The sequence below is a fragment of the Rhamphochromis sp. 'chilingali' genome (genome assembly GCF_963969265.1).
Source record: "Rhamphochromis sp. 'chilingali' genome assembly, chromosome: 18".
In the NCBI taxonomy this organism is placed as follows: domain Eukaryota; kingdom Metazoa; phylum Chordata; class Actinopteri; order Cichliformes; family Cichlidae; genus Rhamphochromis; species Rhamphochromis sp. 'chilingali'.
Genome location: NC_137945.1, coordinates 15,125,490 through 15,147,177, shown reverse-complemented (window position 1 = coordinate 15,147,177; position 21,688 = coordinate 15,125,490). Strand labels below are relative to the sequence as shown.

Here is a 21,688-nt window from a genome sequence, read left to right as displayed (position 1 = left end):
GTTGCTTTGTTTCAAATCTGTTTCCATGGGAAATTCGTGGATAAACAGATTAGATGCTCCCTTTACAGCAGCAAGCAATACACTGACAAAATTAGAAAGTACTTGGTGGACATAGCAGAGCACTTCACAGCTAAAGAGACACTTCAGGAGGCAGCAAAGACCAAAACAGACCTAAAAGCTCAAGCTACAGAGTATGAATTTAGATTTCTTAGGAAGCCAAAGTGTCAACTCCAAATGAATTGCTAGTATTTACATCATAACCGCTTTTTTATTAATCATATGTTGGTGCTTAATATGTGCGGCACTGCCCAAAACAGGCCGAGAATCCGAGCTAGTCTGTAAATAAGGGCCACACCAAAAGTAGCTTAACAGTGTAGCTACAAGCGTGCGCCGCCTCATCTCAAATTTTTCTGGGAATCAAAAGCCTCACCAGCAAGAAAAGAGTGCAGCACGGCACTCATCTGTCCGAGAAGACAGACACAAAACAGTTACTTCATTTACTATTAATTTGTTTCACGCTAAATCCTTTAAGACTATATTAACGTGTCTGTCTTCTTCAGCAGAGTCCGCTGCAGTTCGCTCCTTCGCTCTGTGGCAGCAGCAGAAACAGCCTCTGATATAAATTATTTTTAACACAGGCCTAAAAATAACCTCAGGAAAAGTGCGCCGGACACAAAGGCTCGATGATTTGAGGAGGGGGGAAAAGACATTTTCAGAGATCTTTATATTTCAGCCTAAGGAGCTAGCCAGACCCTACCACCATCCACCACCCCCAAGTCGCCTGATTGGTTATTAATGACATCATCTCCAGGACCAACCCTCTCCTCAGCTCAACAATGTCATCAGTGCCGAAGCATCTCAGTGATGTAATGCAGGGAGGGCCATAGCAAACAGTCAAGTAGAACCCCTTTCCTCTTTCCTTGCCTAACTCCTTTCTCCCATTTCTTCTTTCTCATTCCCCTTTCCAGCTTCACTATTTGATCACTCCATTTCAGCTCATCAGCTTTAGCCAGATAACATCTTTTCCCACCTGTTTATTAGTGCTTAAATACAGGACACGGAGATTTGCAGTTAAGCCCAGAGCAATTAAGAGATTTTAAACGGCTGCTAAAAAGACAAGGAACAATGACAGAAGCATTTACACTTCCTAATCCTGTCTGTGTCCCGCAGCTGTAATTAAAATATGGATCAAAGATCATGCCAGTTTTATTCCAGCTGAGTGTGAGTAAAGACTTTAAAAAAAACCCAGGTGTGCATTATGTCATTAGATCCTAGTTATAGCCTCTGTAAATACAAAGCATGAGACTAGTCTGTACTCTTAGATGAATGGACACAGTGCTATAATGTTATGTAGTGAACTTTAAATCAAATCTAAGTAACCTAAACTGGCACATACTGTAAGTACGTGCAAATGTGCAGTCAGCTATCCGAGTGTTATGTCACTTTGTCCCCATTTGATTTTTTTCAGACTATTCCTTCTTTTTGGCTTGACTTCACATCTGTTTTTTTAATCACAATTTGTGAGAGTGTTTGTATGTGTGTACGTGTGTCCTGGGCAAACATCCAGAACTCAAGCAGATTAGTGAGGGGACTCTACCCTGATCAAAGCAGCGCAGAATCCAGCTTACTGGGGCATACTGTGTAACACATAACCCCCATGGAAGTGATACTGTACATACTGCAGGCTCACGGACCACCGATTGCAAAGCACTAAAGATGTTTAAATGGATCAGTTGATATTTTTTTTCTTTTTTGTATGTGTCCTTCCGATCATCATGACAGATTTCATCAGAAAAAAAGCTGAAGTTGAACTCTAAGTGTAGCCATCAAGTGTGAAGCATGCAGCTGTCAGCTGCGCCTTAGAAATTGTACTCGAAATAGTCCAAAGTCCAAAATTTCCTCTGGTGACACGGATACATCTTTGATTCTGAGATTACAACAACATAATTCCAAATCCCAAAAATACAGAACAACATTTTCTGGATTTGCAAAAGCTTAAGTCATTTAATTTCATAAGCCTGACAGAGAGTAATACTGAATATATATATATATATATATATATATATATATATATATATATATATATATATATATATATATATATATATATATTTTTTTTTTTTTTTTTAAGGGCAAACATTTGTTTGGGGTTTTTCTTTGGTTCCTGAGTAAAAACACAATGTGTTGCTAAAAAAGAGGAAGACCTGCAAACTTCTTGAATGAGGCCTGAGGAAGATTCTTTGGATCAAATGTTCCTTTTGTATAACTGTTTTAAAATGACATTATTCCTTGGAGCCAAATAATGTGCAGATCTTTTGTTTCAAGTCTGAACATGCAAATATAGAGCCACTGGCAACACTGTTGTGGAGCTGTGACCCCACCCTGCAACTCAACAAGCACTGAGCAGCTGTTTTCTTGGGGAAATGGCTATGACAACCTCACTGTTCCCCACCTGCCCAGCAATAAAATGCACAACAACCATCTGGGGAAGATAGAGGAACATTTAGTGGCTAAACTGCCAGAAATTGCTCTAGGTTGCAGGATGCAATTATCAATGAAGAAATCTCTAGAGACTTAGAACAGCTTCTGGGAAGCTTGAACTTTCCTGTATATGAGTTTTTAATAGGGTTCAGTCTGCCAACTTTATTGTCCTAGTTTTTGCTCGATTTTGCTAGTTAAGTTCAGAAAATGTTTTAGACTTCCAAAATGAAATGTTCTCTACATCGAACCTTTATTTTTATCTAAAAATAGTGTGAAATAAAGTAAAATGGAATTTTTAGAGAAATATATATTAAATAGATCCTGGATACAAGCATGCCCAGTTGCATTTTGAGGGGCATTTCTCATAATATTTGTCATTAAAATCTCCTACACTGCAGCTATTAATGCAAAAAATCTACTGATTATTCCGTTATGAACGTCAACCTCCCTTACAACCCTGATGTTCAGTTGTTGACATAAGGTTGCACATCTGCATGGTGACATGATCATTGGTTTGCTCTAACTGGGGCCACTGATACTAAGTAAGACATGCATTATGAATGCACTCCCAGTAAATTCAGATTGAGATCGCGACTGTAATTAAGTCGTTCTGCTGCTCCAGAGAGAGTCCTCAATCAAACTGCCTGAGCTGAGCATTGAGAGGCCAAATGGGATGCGGTTAATAATAAAAGTGTTCCACAACCATGGCAGGCATCTGTCAGACTGTGCAGACACTTAGGAACTTTTGCTTTAATTCACACAAAGCCAAATATGAATTGATCGCTCAGCATGTGAACGAGGGATGTGAGGCACAACCCTCCTTTTCAAAGGCTTGTTTCGTTATTGGTGTTCCGCTGGCTGAACAGGCAGCGTGCCGGGTTTCAACACAAAATGTACATTCTGGGACGATTGTTTTTGTGATGCCTCTGCGGCTTACCACCATCATCAACTAGCTAATGGCTTTTGCATGTGCCTTGCCGCTCATTGGCTCCAGTCGTCTCAGATCTTGGAGAGCTGAAATGAAGCAGGGCATTGTTGTGCTGCTGCCGGGGAAGGATGCACATGCTTGTGAAAGGAAACCCGGACGGGAAGGAAACTTCGAAACAAAGTGCTAAGAAAATGGTGATAAAAGGCGCAAGGAGAGAGTTGCTGTGTGTGTGTGTGTGTGTGTGTGTGTGTGTGTGTGTGTGTGTGTGTGTGTGTGTGTGTGTGTGTGTGTGTGTGTGTGTGTGTGTGTAAAGATGCAGTTTTTAGCTCTTCCGGCCTTTTATATAAACTAATGGAAATGCTCTGGGGAATGTTCTTGGCCTTGGATTTTAGGTAAAAGCAGATTGGGATCTTGAGTGAATGGAAAATCCAAGAAAACCAACAGCTAGCCATATTTTCCACCATAGCTTTTAAGGAGAATGTAATAATAGGCTGGTAGACCCTGTGACTGCTCTATATTGCGGAGATGGTGAGTAAAGATGAGCTTCAGAATACACAGGCACTCATCTTGAGCTTTTGAACTTAAAAAGTCAAACCAGAGCCTTCCCACTACTTGGCAAGCTAAAATTGAAGCATACCTAAAGGCTATTGTGATTTTCAGCAATAAAGATGGAAAAATATTACTAAAATATTCTCACCCTAGGGAAAGCAGCTGCTTTTATTAAAAGTAATAATATTATAGAGCTCATTCAGGGCACTGAGGTGGAGTAGAAAGGTATAATACTTACTCAGACATTGAAAATGTCAAGTTTTACAAGATGGCTTTTATTACTCTGAGGGGAGCCTGGGGTGGAATAGCTCACTGGCAGAGCTTGGTCCAGGAGATATGGAGGGAACTGAAAATGTTCTTATACAAAGAGCCTTTGGAAATATTGTATGTATCAGTATTGTTAACAGATCCCAAGACCAAACGCAACAACAAATAGATTTCACTAATGCTCATTTAGCCTACGTGGCCAAAGTCTTACTTATTAATCCCTATCTTGCACTTCTTGTTTTGTCTATAAAATCTTCACTAGAAGAAACTAACTGTACAAGCTGCGGTGGCTGACATGCTCTCTGTTAGGGCGAATGTGGGCTCTTATTGCTATTGATACAAGCAAGCTCACTAAAGCGTCAGCTGAAACCTATCCCCGACAAATGCACCATTTACTCCTGTTTGCTAAAAGTGACATTTATAAAAAGCTAAAATAAGAATGAAAAGGCTTTGAGGATGAATGCCGCAGAGATGCTAAGCATGTTTAGAGGACTGACTGCTGCAACTACAAACTGACTGTTGCTGGTTTTGGTGTTTTCATGGGATTTGTTTCGAAAGAACAACAACTCACAAAGCAGCAGCTCGGGGATGACGTCACACATTTGGGCCCTCTGCACGAAAACCCGGACATTTTCATCAATCTTGAAAATCCCCCCGGACACCCCGGACAGAACGTGAAAAGTGGACATGTCCGGGGAAAAGAGGACGGTTGGTCACCCTATTTTACGTGCACACGAACCACACAGTTCTCTGCACCAAACTCATTATTAATGAGGGTTTTTTTTCTTTCTTTTTTCTTTTTTTAATTTACATTTCAATACAAAACACTGTGAAGTTGCTGGTATGATTGGACAAAAAGACATAGGATTTACAACAGTAACTGCTGCCACATTGTTTGCCATCCATTAGTCAAGATTTCCAAACTTTGACTTAGTAAATCAAACGTTTGCCACACCTAACTCAATTGAAATTGAAATTTAGCTCTGCTAAACAGGAAACAAGCATCAATCAGGAAACAGGCTCATTCTATTGGCCAGCATTAGCTATTTACAAATCTTTCGGTGATCACATTGACAATGGCTGACAAGTGAACATTTAAGAGTAAAGAAGAGAAAGTGAGTATTGATGTTGCATACATACAAATATGTATCACAGTATTGGATATGATGACAAGACAACTAGAGAAAAACAAAGGTGTCCACTACAGCACATCACAAGGAAAGGATGTTAAAGAAAGAGCATCTCCAGAATCGAGATTCCTGCTCTGAGGAAGAAGTATGTCTGGTTTAAGCTTAATGGCAGTGACATATACATCAAAAACTTGTGAGATATTCGAGTGTCACCTAAATTGGTCGACCCACCAATGAACAAACTAATGTTGCCACACGAGCGTGGAAAACAGTTGGTTAGATACAAACAGAAAACAGCCACAAAACTGGCTATGCTTAGTACGTGTGACAAAATCTGTCCTGAAATGCAATGTGGATTTAAAGTTAAGCAGTGTCACGCTTGTATAATCCTTCTACTACTTAAATAAAGTCCTCAGAGTATACGGACTTGATTCTGTGCCTTCACGTAGCCAGACACAGTGAAAAATAGAAACTCGCTCAACTCTCTCTGCACAACTGTCCTTACTTTTTGACTGGAATGCTTTTATTTGATACTGCCGGGCCTCTTTCCAGTATTTACATGGTGCCGCCTATTTATCAGTCAAGAGCAGGATGGAGTTCTTCAAACAGACCATGTCCAGATAGAGGACAGGTTTCCTCAAAACTTCCAGCTCCAGAGCTCACTTAGCCACTGTTCCTAGAATATCCCAGCTTAACAAAAACATCCTGTGTGTCACAGGCTTTACCGAATATATTTACAGAGATTGGCGCTTCGTAATGTGGACCATAGCTAAACGAAAGTGCACCGAGTTTGTCAGGCAGAGGGGTAATTATAAAATCGTGCCACCATAATGGCGTCATTAGTGAGCAGTCAATTGGGTCAATGGAAAACAATAGAAAGCCAACATCTGAGGGACAAGGGCAAGACACTGCAAGTTGTTAAACAGGGTGGTGGACAGAAGTCTCATCCATATTTATTAGGATTAGGCAGCTTTAAAACTCAAATTCATACTTTCCTTAAAAAAACGCTTTATGAGGACAGAAAACCTTGAATGCTTTATATGCTTTTAAAGAGTGAGAATGATGTTAGCGAATAAAGTCTGACAAACCTTACACTCTAGGGCATTTGTAGGTTGCCAATTAGAGACAAAATTCTAATTATCAGTACATTTTTTGCATTTCATCTATTTCTGACATAAGTTTGGTCCCAAGGTTAATTCGCACGGAGACCAGACCCTGTAGATAAAAACATACAACTCCTTTTCATGTGTACACAAAGCATGCTTGGTACTGAACAGAAGGAGAAAAAAAAACCCGGGGATGTTCTTGTGTGTTGTGGGAGGCACTATGTCAAACCAAGTGACTAACAGAGGAGATGGATGGGACAGGCGTAGGTGTTTACATTGGGAGAAAAGGGCATTTAACAGCAACTGTCGGCGGCACTGTGTCCCACCTCTATCTACCCCCTTCTCGTTGTTGCCAAAGGAAGAGGATGTTCAACAAAATGGCTTCACTGAGTGAATGGTAAGCCCTGCGTCTCTTCAGCTGTCCCCATTGAGTTAAGGCAAATAAGCCAGCCTTAAAAAAAAGAAGCAAAACCTGTATTTACCAGTTGCCAGGTGTTTTATAGCTGCCCTCTTACTCTAAGCCCAATTTGATCTAAGATCCTCCCTGCATGTAGACTCACGGTACATACGAACTTAGTTTTCTATCTTGGCAAAGTCTCCGTTAGCTCCACAAGCATCTGACGTCACTACAAGTCTATTATTTCCCTCTGTGGATAATCCCTGGCATAGAAGCCGCCCACATAAGTGACCTCTACCATTGCCCATAGCGCCGCAATAACAGACTGAGAAGATATTTGCCATACCACTCCTGTTTTCTCTGTGTGGTCACATCTCAAGATTTTTATTTGTGGCTTAACTATGCATCTCTCTAAAGCTTTAGAAATGTTATAAGGCTAAAAACCATCAAGCCAGACCTATTATAATATCAAAGAGTGTAAAGAAATGAGGAAAAAAAACTTAAAAGGCTGGTGTTAATGAATCATTGTTAGGCGAACTACACATTGCTGCCTTATTAAATCATTTTCTGCTGGTTTGTCACATTTCTCTATTAAAATGTTGCCATTACCAGCCGCCTTTTACTTGTGACTAAGAGGAATGCATAAAAAATGACATATCTTCTGGCGCTTTAAAGAACGGCAAGATAAGGTGTTTTTATACTATCTTACAGCTACTGCAGGAATTTAAAAAAGAAGAAGAAGAAAGATTTTCAAAGAGCACCTTTAATAATTAACTATTCTACTGAAAATTATTTGGCTTACAATGAGGTTAATTTACAACAAGTAGAAGTCAATTAACATGACAGAGATTCTGTGTGATAACACCTTCTTATAATCCCCACCTCTATTAGACTCAAGATGTTTTGGCCATAAGGACAGCTTCTGGTCTAAGCTGCTGAACTGATAGAAAATCTTCCTGCAAGATGAGATATGTTACTCGCAGCTAATTGAGAATGTAATCTGCCTCAGTCAAAGTCTTAAAGCATAATGACTAAAATAAAAAAAGTTTTATACTGTGGATGTTACACGAGCAGTGGACACAGTCCCAGAGAAATGAAGCTTTCTTTCAACTTTAATACCAAGAATTAGATTGAGATTAGCTTGGTTTGAATAACAAAAACTAGAACATTTAGCTCTAAAGGGTCAATCCAAATTATATACACGTACATTGTATCATCAGGATGGCCTGGTGTAACATCTGTCAAGTTAACAACAACCACCTCCGGTGCTGTTGGCCAGCCGTGTGCTGGAGGAAAGTGCGCTACTGTTGGTCAAAGACAAAAGAACAGGAGATGGGAAGGTGTGTTCTTAGGCAGCGAGAGAGAAGGAAAGGAAGGAATGTGGAAGTGAGAGCAGGGCCTTTAAATTTAGGGACCATGACTGGTAAAGAGAGAGGGCTGGCTGATAACAAAGAGACAGGCTGAAGTGCAGGATGCTGGGATTGAAAACGCTAAAATATTCGCTGGGAGTGACCAGGATGGACAAAATAAGAAACAAAGTTAGAAAAGCAAGGCTGAGATGGCTTGGACATGTGCAGAGAAGAGACAGTGGATATATTAGATAAGAGATGTCAAAGATGGTGTTGTCAGGGAGGAGAAAAAGAGGAAGACCACAGCGGAGGTTCATGGAGGACATGCAGAGGGTTGGTTGAGACAGAAGAAGATGCTAGGGATAGGGGGGGATTGAGGCAGATGATCTGCTGTGATGAGCTCTAACAGTAACAAGTCGAAAGATGAACAAGAACAAAATATGTCAATTTAAAATTTGAGGTTTGAGCATAGACTACTTTTCTAATGGCCAGCATGGGGCAACTCCAAGTTATACAAAGAAGTCTGTAAATAAGTCTACAAGAAAGCGCCTCTAACGATCACTTGCTTTGTGATCTTATTAAGAATTTCTTGAGTTAATGGTTTCAACCCTAGTTTACTGACTCTTTTAATTCTTGTTGTAATTATGATGTAAATTTAGCAAATTATAGTCAAATTCACAGTCAAATAGATGATAAAGGAAAGTATGTGTTAGACTGGGGTTTCTCTGTGATTGACTTAAGTGTAAGGATGTCGTGTTCTTGACCTCTGAGTTATAATGTCATAATAACATGTGGTTTCAAAAACCCAAGATGGCTACAAGGTTTCACTTTCACCTGGGAATTTTTAATCTGACAACAAAAAAGTCAGCAAGTCACAAGTTTGACTTGGGTTACTAAATAAAACTCTCCATTTCTCTATTTCTTAGAGTGAACAACTGCAGCTCCCTGTCCATAAAAATATCCCCCATGTGACCAGATCACAATGAGGTCTAAAGTTTAGAAAAATATGCATTAGCACCATTTCTACTCTCTTTCACGATCATTCTTTCTTTTTCACCAACACTTTGGTGATCTCCACTACGTGGGTGTGTTTCTATCGCATCCATAACTCACCCACCAATGGGAGCTAGAATGAAAGCTCTCTAATGAGTTTTGATCAAACCTTGAAGCTCAATGAGACGTGGCGTGAGCTGGCTTGAGGCCCAGCGAAGGATGACAGTGCAGAGAAACACCTGGTTAGGCCTCTCACCCCATCCACCCCCACTGGCCTCACTGCTGCTTGGCCACATGCCGCTGGCCCAGGTGTGTTTCCCCCTAGCTCATGGAAGCCGTCAAACTTTACTTCCCCAGATTTGAATCAGCTAATACATTTGGTCAGGTTAATACCTGATCTCCTGTAGAGATTCAGATCTGCAGTGTTATGTCTGGATACTGATGTAACAGACTAGTCCAGCCAAGTAATCAAGTGCCCGTGTCCTAACCTTAGTCTCTCTTAATGATATTTGACAAATGGAGGCATACGGTCAGGAGCTACTGTGTGCCTTTGCTTGTAAAAACACTGCCAAAATCACTGCACCTCATATGCTATCACTTAGACGAATAGCTTGGTAGAATTATACTGGCAGCCAAACCCCTGCCTTCCCGTTAATAACGGTTTCCTCTGGTCTTGTGAGAAACTGACAACTTGCTACATCAGCAAAGCGGCGATAAAAACTTGTGAGAGACAGTCTAACGTTGTGAAAGTGCCAAAACGAGCGATGAAAGATGAGGTTTAGGGGCACTGTAAAGGGGTGCGAGTGTGCGAGCTCATTTGTCTCTCTGACCCGTTTACCTTCCCCGCCTGCGGACTGAGGGAAGCTGATGTATTTATTGGTGAGAGACAAAACAAATCACACCCATCACTAAACATCTGAGTGGTAAAAAGTAGATGATGGAACTTAAAGGACCAATATGGCTTAGGGATTAAATACAAAGCACAACTGAGGGTTTCTTTATCTGTCAAAAACAACAACAAAAGAAGAAGAACTTCTGATTAGTTATCGTGTGACTTTATGGTAATAAAAATAGAGATTACACAGTTGCATGTGAAAATCTGTGAAATTAACTCTCATTTTTTTCCCCATTTGCCTAGGATTGGGCAGACCAGTCTTTTCCAGATGCAAATCTACTCAGCAGTGGAAAAAAGTTAATGCAATTCCCACAGTGCTGAAGAGATCCAGACAGGAAAATATAGGCCTGTTAAGACAGTAAAATGCTTCAAATTCGACTCAACTTTAAGATTAGTGACAAACTGTAAAAAGTAGTAGTTCACCGTTTTCCCTAGTTAATACATCTACTGTATGTAGTGTGAAGAGCACAGCAACTTAAAGGTCGCAAGATATATACTGATGTTCCCTTTGAGAGGAGAGAAGCAGCAGCATGGGAAATGTTGCGATCCGCTTGACGTGACCAAACAGCATCACAAAATCTGCACTAAAGCTGATCCCCAAACAGCCACTTTGATGATACAGATTAAATTTCTGTGTGATCTCAAAAGGCAGATGAATTTTAGAAGATTAAGAAAACTTGTTAGTTTATTCTAAGTTCTGATCCCAGACAATTAATGTAACTGATAGTTTGTGCAAGGGATGTGTTTTATAAGAGGGACAGTGCTGTTTTTCCAAGTTCACCCTCTCATGGTTTGACCCTCACCACTCTTCTCCCTCCAACAGCTTAATTAGACACAGCCACACACACATTAGATGGTCTCCCCCTTTTTTCTCTCTTTTTTTTGCTTCACACACTGAATGGTTGGCTGCGGTTCAAGGCACAGCAAAAAAAAGAAAAGAAAACAGCTATGGAAAACAAGCAGCTTTCGGAGCCAGGGGAAACCATCAGCAGGCAGCACACACACACACACACACACACACACACACACACACACACACACACACACACACACACACACACACACACACACACACACACACACACACACACACACACACATCAAGAACACCATAGTGAATGCAACTCCAAAAAACTGTCTGGAAATTTAAATGACACTGCATGCAACAGTAACAGCATGCCATCTTCTCTCACAGTGCAGGGATGTCTGCCTTACAGTGCACCAATCTGAATCTATGGATGGAAAAACTGATGAAGATGGGAGTTTATAGTCCCGTGAGCGTTTATGTATCGGTGTAAGAGAGGCGTGTGCTCTTGTGCAAGATGTAGCTACTCACCTTTTCTTTCTGGTAGGCTGTGGTAAAGTATGTCCTGATAACCAAGTCTTTTTTTCTTCACACTCACCCAGAGTGACACAAACTAACACACTGCCTCAGTCCCAAAACTTTTTGCTCTCTCCCGGTAGATCTACACTTCCACTGATCCCTCCCTCCCTCCGTCTCTTGCTCTCTCCCTCTCTCTCTTTCTGTTAGACTTCCTGGGCTGCTGTTTATGCTCCAATCAGGCCTTCCAAGAAACTACCGCTGCCCCTCCGCCCACCTACTCTCTCTGAGCCAGCAGCGATTGTTTGGCAGGGGCTTGTCACATGTAGACGCCTGTCTATGTATGTGTGTGATCCCTCATGACTAAGGTTTTTTAACCTCTTGCCACTATCTGGAGCTGGGCTCTCCTCAGTCACGAGAAGAAGAGTTTGGGAGACGCAAACTATGAGCTAAAAGAGCGAAGGTGGAGGGAGGATAGGATAGGAAGGAAAATGCACAGTGGGGGCTGCCAGCTTCAGTCTTACTGAGACAAATACACTTTTTCAGGCATGGGTAAAAAGGGGGTTGGCTGTGTTGACTGAGAGCTGGGGGGCGTGTCTGGAACTTTCTCTCCAAATCCAACAGCTTGTTGTTATAAACCGCAATGAGGCTCAGCCCGTCACAGACCTCAAAGCTTGGTCTCCACAGCAAGTTCCCTTTACCATAGCCTGCCAAAGGTTTTCAGTGTACTGTATGCGCTCTCACGGTGCCAACCTCCAATTCACAGTTTCACTATAGCTGCCCAGCCCCATGCATCCCCAGCTCTTTCCAGCCTCTGAGTGAAATAAGAAAGAGTAGAGGTGTGATGTGTGTGTGTGTGTGTGTGTGTGTGTGTGTGTGGGGGGGGGGGGGGGGGGGTGCAGAGCAGTGAGGTGAAAGGTGATGTGTGGGAGGGGACAGGTTGACAGCAGCACACTGAGCTTTTGTTGGCGCTGTTAACAGTTCTATCATCACAAGATGGTAACACCATGCGGGGTGTGGAAGTCCTTAGACAACTCAGGCACCGCGCAAGCACTTCGACTTTGTACCTCTTATAATCTGCTATTAAGGTAAAACTTTGCACTGGAATAAAAAGAAAGCATTTCATTCAGAGGATAAACATTACGATTTCTGGATTATGAGACAAACATAGATGATCTAAACCACTTTGTATGATGGTAAAATGAAAAATCACAGCACTGCAATGGGGAAAATAATAAACCAAACTACCGTAAGTTTGGCAGATTAAAGCGGATTCTGCTCAGAGGTGTTTACATAGATCGTTTCAACAATAAGGCTACTGTAACTCCGCAATTTTCTTTCAAATACATTTCTTCCAGCTAGGCATGCGAGTCTTTTTAGAGTTCAGCCGCATGGGTAGATTGGGGGGTGTCTCTGTGCCAAGTCGAATTCAGGAAACATTCATCTTGTTGTTTAGTCTGGGCACCATGTGCTGGAGCAGGGAGCCTGCTCTCCTTCACGGACCCCTCCTCTTCTGAACACAAGCACAAAAACCCCCACGCTGACAGACATGATCCAGACAATCACAACTGCGGTTCATTGTTCAGGGGCTCAGATGCACAAAACAGCAAAACTTCAAAGCAGCAGTTAGTACAAAAACAGCATGAAAAGATCAAATGTGCTCAGTCACTCCCTCGGCAGCTCAGGTGTGCCGGCATGTAGGCTTTGTACGTCAGCATTTATTTCTCCTGCTTTTATCACATAATAAAGACAGAGAAAGAGCTTTTGACTCTGTGCACGATAACAGAAAGCAGGTGCAGTGATGTCTATACAGTGCCGTACTTGGATGGGTGTGTACACATATGTAACTGTATGCCCATGTACTCATGAACATGTTTCTGGACTTGTGTTGCCATAAGAAAGTGGAAATACTTCTTCCTTACTCTCTTCCTGCATGCACATTATAAACAGGGCCCACTCTGACTAATCCTCTAGCACTGAATCCTTCCAGTGCTGAAAAGACATTCAGAAAAATAGAAGTGGAAGCAAAATAAATCAAAACATTCGGGATTTAACGGCAAAGAAGCAGGTGAGGATTACACCTGAGGCTATTCAGCCTGGCGGCTCAGCCTGTGCCAGTCTGCCACCAAGGAGCCGAACCTGCAGTCACCCAGTGAATGAGCCACCTGTGTGCCTTGGAAGAGGCTGAACTCAGCCGTGCTCGTGTAAAGCAAAGAGAGTGAAATGACAAGCCGTTCGCTTTCAGCAGCACAAATTAAGATTCGGGAAAGGAGGCTCGCAAGCTAACTTTTTTTTCCTCTTTAGGCCAACGTGCTTAACAATCTAAAGATGAGTCACATGAAGAAAAAGAACTGGATACACTGTGTCACCTCCTTTTATCTGAAAAGGACAGCTTGTCATGTGACCTTTGCTTTAAGCCAGCTGATGCATTGCTGCTGGATGTGTTAAACAAGGCTGATACAAGGACTGCAATGTAATGCAAAAAACCAAAAAACATTTGAAACCTACTGGTGACACTGACATCTATGATTTTAATGTACTTTTTTTGTTTTTTCTCTTCTAACATTTAAGCAGCGTTAACAATGAATAAACTCTCAGCCTTTTTAATTGTTATTGATGTATTTAGCAACTGTTTTTCCATGAAGTTGAGTCTATAAGTGGCACAGATGGAACAGTCAGTATATAAACTAAAATAATACACCTGTTTATATCTGTTTTTACAGTCAGGGGTATTGTTGCTGAGTTCTTTTTACTTAAAAACTCTGAACTCAAAGTGACAGTTTTTGTTGGCTCTTATTTTTGGTTTTAGTTTGCAGGACATCTTTCAAACTGATACAGAGCGCATAACAAAAACAGCAAAAAAAGGAGGCACCAAAGGCCTTGGCTGCCTTCCACCCAGATCCCACTCTACCCTGTGGACCGAGCTGCCTTTTACATATATTTAGCCTGAAATCATCTAAAGCCCCGTTGAGCTGCTGCTCTGTATTTTAAAGCCACTTTCATAATCTTCCACAGGGAGGCTTCAGAGCTGAGCTCATGGCAACAATGGAGCCACTGGACGAGTGTGATCTCTGAGTCAGCATCGGATACTCTGAGAGGAGTCTTATTGAAGTTTAGGCTCACTGCCCTTCAGGTTTGAGGGACTGTCTGAAGATGATGAGCTATCATTATGTAAACAATGCACAGTACCGTGCATCACAACCTGTGTTTAACCCATCACAAACACACATCTGAGCCTCCAGAGACCCTACCAGTCAAGCCCATAATTTGATGTAGCAGCCCGATGAATCTGCTGCCATTATGCATTTCCGGGGAGGAGATCTTAAACGGCTATTGATTAAATAAATTAATAAGAGCCTGAAATAATGAGAATGCGAAGTGAGAGGTGTGAGATCACAGCTTGGCCGGAGAAGTGAATGTGGCACTATGAGGCCAGTCTGATTGTCCTGTGGCCCACTGCAACAGTGACAGAAAGGAACAATGAGACATAACTCACCCAGGAAACATAGCACAAAGGGTCAGAGGGGTCACATGACTCTGTTTCTGTTTGTCTGTCCTTGAGTCACACGTGCATAAATGAATTAAAGTGGCAGCACCGGAAATTATATTCTACAGAGAGCATTATGTGCATCATTCTGTGGTGAAGACTGGCCAGCACTAATCTGTCAGAGTCAAAACTCAGAAGCAAAGAACAAGACAACCAGAGCGAGGCATCGAAGTCATTACAGATTAAGACAGGAAGCTACTTCAAAGTCAGCTAGCCTGCTAACGGTTTGAAAAACTGGCCTGTGATTTTAAGATCACAGCTCTGAATGTAAAACTGCACAGACATTTCAGTAAAGAAACTGGTTAATACAAAGTAAATTACATAAGTGGTTAATCAGGAAGTTTACAATTTTAGATTATTGAGAAGGGAGTGAGGGCAGCTATAATATATCTGTGGAGGTATGGAGATGTTCACGAGAGAGGCTAGCGAAAATTTTAACCTAAAGGTCGGAAGGAGCTTCACTGTGTGTTTGTGAATCTAGAGAAAACATATGATAGGGTGCCAAAAAAGAATCTGTGGTACTGTATGTGGACATGTATGACGACAGTGAGCCAGTGGTGAGGTGTACAGTAGGAGTGACAGATAGGATCATGGTATAGGTGGGACTATGCCAGGGATCAGCTCTGAACACCCTTCTTGTTTGCACTGGAGATGGACAGGTAGACAGATGAGATCAGGCAAGAGTCTCTGTGGACTGTGAGGTTCACAGATGACGTGGTGCGCTGTGAGAGCAGGGAGCAAGTGGAAAAGAGATGGAAGTATGCTCTGAAGAGAAGAGGAGTGAAAGTCAGGAGAAGAAGGTTGAGTAGTTTGGACACAAAGTTAGAGAGGCGAGGCTAGGATGGTTTGGACGTGCAGACGAAGAAGAGTGAATATATTGGACAAAGTATGTTGAACTGGGGCAGGAGGAAAAGATGGAGACCACAGAGAAGGTTCATGGATGTGAAGGAGGAAATGCCGAGGGTTGGTGTGGCAGAAGAGGATGCTAGGGATAGGATGAGACAGACGAAGTGTCATGGCACCTGGGTTGTTGACCCAGTGTTTGGGGTTTGGACTTTTTGTCATTGTTTAGTTTCTCGAGTCGGTTTCCATCTTTATTGTGAAAGTCTCTTGTCCTATGTGCGTTAGGTTTACTTTTGGTTACTCTGTTTCATTAGTTAGCCGTGTTCCCACCTGTTACCTATCCTGTTATTATCCTGTCTCTTTAAGAACTCAGTTGGTCTCTGTTTCCGGTCATGCTGTCGTAATTTCCTCGTGTGCATGCACTCTGTTTATTTCAATCGTTTATTAACCTAGCTCCAGTTAATAAAAACTGTGTCTTTCATTTGGGTCCTCTCTCTCCATTCCCAGACACCTGATCGTGACAGGAAGATCCTCTAAAGGGAGTAGCAGAAAGTAAGAGAAGACACAAGCAGTTCTCTCCTTCAGGAGCAAGCGTCAGAATGGCTTAAAAACTGCTTTACATGAGGAAAAAAAGAATCCAGAATAGAAAGAAAATCCATTTACAACCATGTGCAGTTGTAAAGAATTATGTTAATTTTTCACACCCTTTAAATCTTTACTGGTTGATACTCATAATGATAATGTCTTAGGTCTCAGCTTCTATCAGCATTAATATTGTAATTGTTAATATATCTTAAATCTTCTTTATATTATAAAAACAGCTCTTTCATCCCAACTTGGGAAAAAGATTAAATACATGTTTTGGAAGTGGTTTCAATGTAACAGCTTGTAACGCCATAAAATACAGAAAAAAGGGTCCAATAAGAGCCGCCGGGCAAAGAATATGACTAAAAACCAAATTTTTTTTCAATTTAACAATTCACCCCATTTTCACTCGAGTCAAAGACTCCAGTGCTGTAGGGTGTAATTATGTGAGCAAAGTATTACAAATACAACACAAAGAGACATTCATGCATTAAAGTGATTAACCAAACTCTGATTCAACACACCCCTGCCAAGTTTCAGCTTCTTCTTTTTTTTGCTGATTCTCGGCTTGTGGGCCAGTATAACAGAATCCTTATGGCTCGTTTCAAGACAGATTTGAAAAACTGTGAACCCGCTGTTTAAATCTACAATAACTCACGGCAAACAGCTGGATCCTCACTTTGATATACAAACACGTGTTCTTTATCAACCAAGCTGTTCATGCTTTAAAAAAAACTGTGAATAATCGTCTTTGCCTGACAAAACATTGGTATTTTGAAAGTGGACTTAGGGATGCTTTTAAAGTCCATGTTATGTTCAAATGTTAGGCAGTGTTCGACCTTGCATACAACTCTGACTTTCACACAGTGCAGCTCGTTGTTTTGGCTACTGCAGCAACATTTTGACTACTAAAGCGCAGCGTAAGTGAAGCATGAAGCAACTGTCAGAATGACATAAGGGACGCTCAAAGATAAGGTAATGCCATTACCCTCTGGTCCTCCACAGACATCCGCTTTGTATCAAATTGCTATACCCATGAACCAACAGGTCTTAGTGAAAGTCTGCAGATCTGTTGGCCAATATTGAACTATATATCTCCATGTGTGCTGTTCAATTTCCACTGATATTAATAATATATATATATATACATATATACATATATATCTATATACATATATATCTATATACATATATAGGGGTGCAACGATATTCGTATCGATATTGAACCGTTCGATACAGTGCTTTCGGTTCGGTACGCATATGTATCGAACAATACAACATTTGTAATTTATTTTATCAATTTTCCTTCTGACGATGCTGTCTGTGTTGAGCGCTCAGTGAATCTGTGTTCGACTACTCCGCCTAGGCTGCACTGTCCAGCGCAGATCCACTGAGCGCTCCACACAGACAGCATAGACAGAAGGAAGAGCGCAGGGCAAGCTAGCGAGACAGAAGTTAAGCTCTCAGCAACATGGACCTCCCCCACCCTCATTCAGATCTGGCGTTTGGAATTATTTTGGTTTTCATGTGACGTATGACCCTGAAGGTAAGCGAGTCATGGACTAAAGTAAAACAGTATGTTGGATGTGCCATGCAATGCTCAATTACATTGGTGTGAACTAGTGTGTTAGCGCAGTTAGCTCGTTAACGTGTTGGCCGTCTAGCCCCATGCACGGAGCGATCGGCGGTAGCTCGTTAACGGAGATTTGCCGTGTTGTGGCGTTAAGGTCATTTCAACGAGATTAACCTGAAAGCACTAGTGGGAACACAACGAATATGACTGCACATTTACCCCGACATCATCCCAGTGCAAAGACAAGTGGAAGCAGACAAAAAAAAGCAAGCATGCTACTAACTTTAGCCGAGTCATTTAGACAGCTGTTAGCACATGATTCTCCTTATGCTGCTGAGAATATAGCCCAGAAGAAGCGGATAGTATAGCTTTTATTTTGGAAAGAGCCATTTCTCTGTAATAAACTCTCTTTTCCAAAGATGAGTGATTCCTCAATCAGACACAGGGCTCGCAAAATCGCTAGCCCGACATCCCGGGGCTAACGATCTTTCCAGTCGGGCTACCAAAATCTATCTCTGCCCTGCCCGTCGGGCTATTGTAGGAAGGAAAAATATATGTCAATGCTTTTGCATTCTTTCGGAAATGTAGCTGGGTAATTATGTCATTGGCATTGGTGAGCCACTGTCAATATGTGACATATTGAAATCACGTTTGAATTTGCGCTTGTTTTTTGCTTTCACTTTGCAATCGCGTGAACTGTGTGTAGAGAGCGACAGTACTGATTGGTGAGTGATGATAATTTGCGCATCAATTCCTCTGGCATCGTCTTATCAATTGTTAGCTTACTATGCAAACATGACAAGTGAAATCTCCCGCAGCTTAAACATGTGAGAGGTTGATCGCGCAGAGAATCGCTGAGCGTTATGTGGGTGTGTGTAAAAGCAGCAGGATATATATTTTAGTTCTGCTGACAGGTCAGGGTGAAGAAGTGACAGCCAAAGAAAAACTTACCACAAAATGGAAAAATTATGACAAATCAGACTATAAGGCAAAAAGAAAGTGCAGCTTTATGGTTTCATGGACAAAATAATTTCTGTGGCTGCAATATGACGAGCTATATAACCGGGGCTGCACATAAGTGGTCCGCAGGTGCGCATTCGCTGTCATAATAAATAAAAAAAACGCGCACAAGATATGAAGTTGCAACGCGTGTTTGCATACATAAGATTTTCTGGAGGAGGACAGACATTTGTTTAGAACTCTTAAAGATGTCGAAGAAGCAAGCTCCTTTAAGCAATTACTTTGGTGTTCCGCCTCCAAACAAATGTCAGAAGGAGTCCGAACCACAAAAGAAGCACGTATTCTCGGAAAAGTGGTTGCAGGAGGTGAGCTGGCTTCAAACAAATGATGAACGCACAGAGATGTGGTGCGGAATGTGCCGTGAAAATCCCACTCTAGCGGACAAAAACAGTGCTTTGCAACTTCTTATCTGGTGCGCGTCTTTTATTTTGACAGCGAATGCGCACATGCGGACCACTTATGTGCACCCGTGTAAATAACATGATGTTCTGCCAGGTGTATTGTTGGTTTTCTCTCGATTTCTGAGTCAACAAGCGTCTTTGTTACTGGGACCAGTCATTTTAAGAAAGGCCCCCATTAGAACCCATGAGAAATGCAAGAAATGCATTATTGCTCAGTCTGCAATATCTTTCCCAGAACAAACACCAATTGCAAATAACATACTAAAAATAAACCTGAAAAATCTGTTTAGAACAGCGTACTATGTTGCAAAGAGTGAACTACCACTGGCAAAATTTAGCAGTCTTTGCAAAATTCAAAAAGCAAATGGCCTAGATCTTGGTTCCACTTGTCTCTTACCCGTGACTTCAGTGGAAATTTCAAATTCAGGATCTGACACAGACTGATTCATGTCCTACACAGTTCTTACAAGTTCATAGAAATTTCTGTTCAATTAGAACCAAGTATTTGAGTTGATGATTGTAATTTTTATACAATGTTGTAATTTGTTTTTGTTTTGATTAATGTTTTGTTTCCTTTACAATATTATACATTAAAGTATAATATTGTAAAGGAAACAAAACATCAATCAAAAAATTGCTCTCTTTTTTATTCGGGCTACTTACATTTATTTTGGGCTACCAAAAACTGAAGAGTCCCTGCCCAAAGGGCTACCAGGGATTTTGAAATTTTGAGAGCCCTGAGATATATTTATACCCATTTCGTGCCCACGAAGTAGTATTTTGTGGCCACAATTTATTTATTTTTTGGACCATGTCATCAGAGGGGCTCCGTAGCTTTTACATCTCCACATCTGTGCAAATCCAAATTCAAATTCAAATTTTATTTGTCACGTACACAGTCATACACAGTACGATATGTAGTGAAATGCTTGGACAACTGCTCGTGACCTAAAGAAAACAAAAAAGGAAAAGGCTATGAATAAGATAGGAAATAAATATGAAAAATTAAAAAGGGTAAATTTAACTAGGAAGGAATAAAATATAAATTAAGGTTAAAAATGAAATAACTGTACAACACAAATTAGAAATCCGTGTTAGCAAAGGAAGCAATCTGCAGCAAGGTGCAAAGACCAAAGAGACCAAAAAATTCATTTGGTGACTCCAAGCTATTGTCAGAATGGTATCAAGTGTTTTCCTGATTCTCGTATTTTGACAACCTTATATAGTATATTAACACAACACACTGCCAAGTTATGGGAAACAAATCTTTACATAAACACTTCCTAAAAGCTCTGAACCGAAATTCCATCATGGGAAATATGTCAGAATTTAAACTTCCTAAAAACTGGTATCTAACACCAAAACTCTGGTAAGGTTTGGGTCTGAACTTTGCAAAGACACAACAAAAATGTCCCAGTTAACAGGTGAGTTCACTTGACATCAATCAGCTTATTAACCCGAGGCATGCAGGTTTACAAAGCGAAAGAAATCTGAGACTAACCTGTGAACAAAGAGGTGAGAGACAGACAAAAGGCGATGACTGATGGAAATGCTGGGCCACCAGCTGGGTTAGTCAGTCAGGTCAGGCTCTCTTCCTCTCCCACCCGAGTCTACATCTGGCCATCCCTCCATCCCTGCCTCTCATACATTCTCTCTGTTACGTAACTCTTTCAAATCACAGCAAGTGCAGCCCAGGAAACAATAACAGTAAATGCATGTTTTTTGTTGTCACAGAAATGTGATTCCTAATCAGGTTTATTGAGTAATAAAAAGCATTTAGCTTAATTGAGTTTGCCCCATAAGTGCACTTTTGTGCCTTCTGGTGCGAGACACGAATTACAGACTTCATAAAATGCATTTATAATGTCCAAGAATAATGAGACTAAAATATTTATCAGATGTTTTATGTAATGTCACAATAAAAATGAACAAATAAGTATTCCCTATAAGCAAGGGCTTTAAAGCTAGCTGCATCGTTGCAGCAAAATATTTAACATGCAAAGCATGTCTGCAAGGAATTTAGAGATAAAGCAGCCCTAAAGATATAAGTAATTTGCCTATCCATAAAAGCACTCTTTCCTGGTACTCTGGAAAATGTTTCAACGATGAATAATTGATGATTGCTGGTTACGCATCACATTAACTGCTGGCTGTCTCACTGTGAACTGTGGGCCTCAATCAGCAACTTTGCATACCCTTGTTGACTTCCCATTTATGAGAACGCTCCTCGTCTGCCTGTCAAAGGATTTTATGGGATCACAAAACAGCAAACAAACGTGTTATGATGCAGCACTAAGAATTAA

At 41.2% G+C, this 21,688-nt stretch overlaps 1 protein-coding gene across 16 annotated transcripts in view; it reads right to left on the bottom strand.

Moving 5' to 3' along the window:
- The window catches only part of kiaa1217 (KIAA1217 ortholog), a 132,880-nt gene that overhangs the window by 64,780 nt on the left and 46,412 nt on the right, over positions 1-21,688 (bottom strand). The window contains exon 1 of one of the 16 annotated variants that reach the window (XM_080865380.1): positions 11,432-11,584. The exons of the other annotated variants lie outside the window; for them this stretch is intronic. The gene's annotated coding sequence lies outside the window, so the exon portion shown is untranslated. Of the gene's footprint in view, positions 1-11,431; positions 11,585-21,688 lie in introns of those variants that run through there. 16 annotated transcript variants of the gene reach the window in all.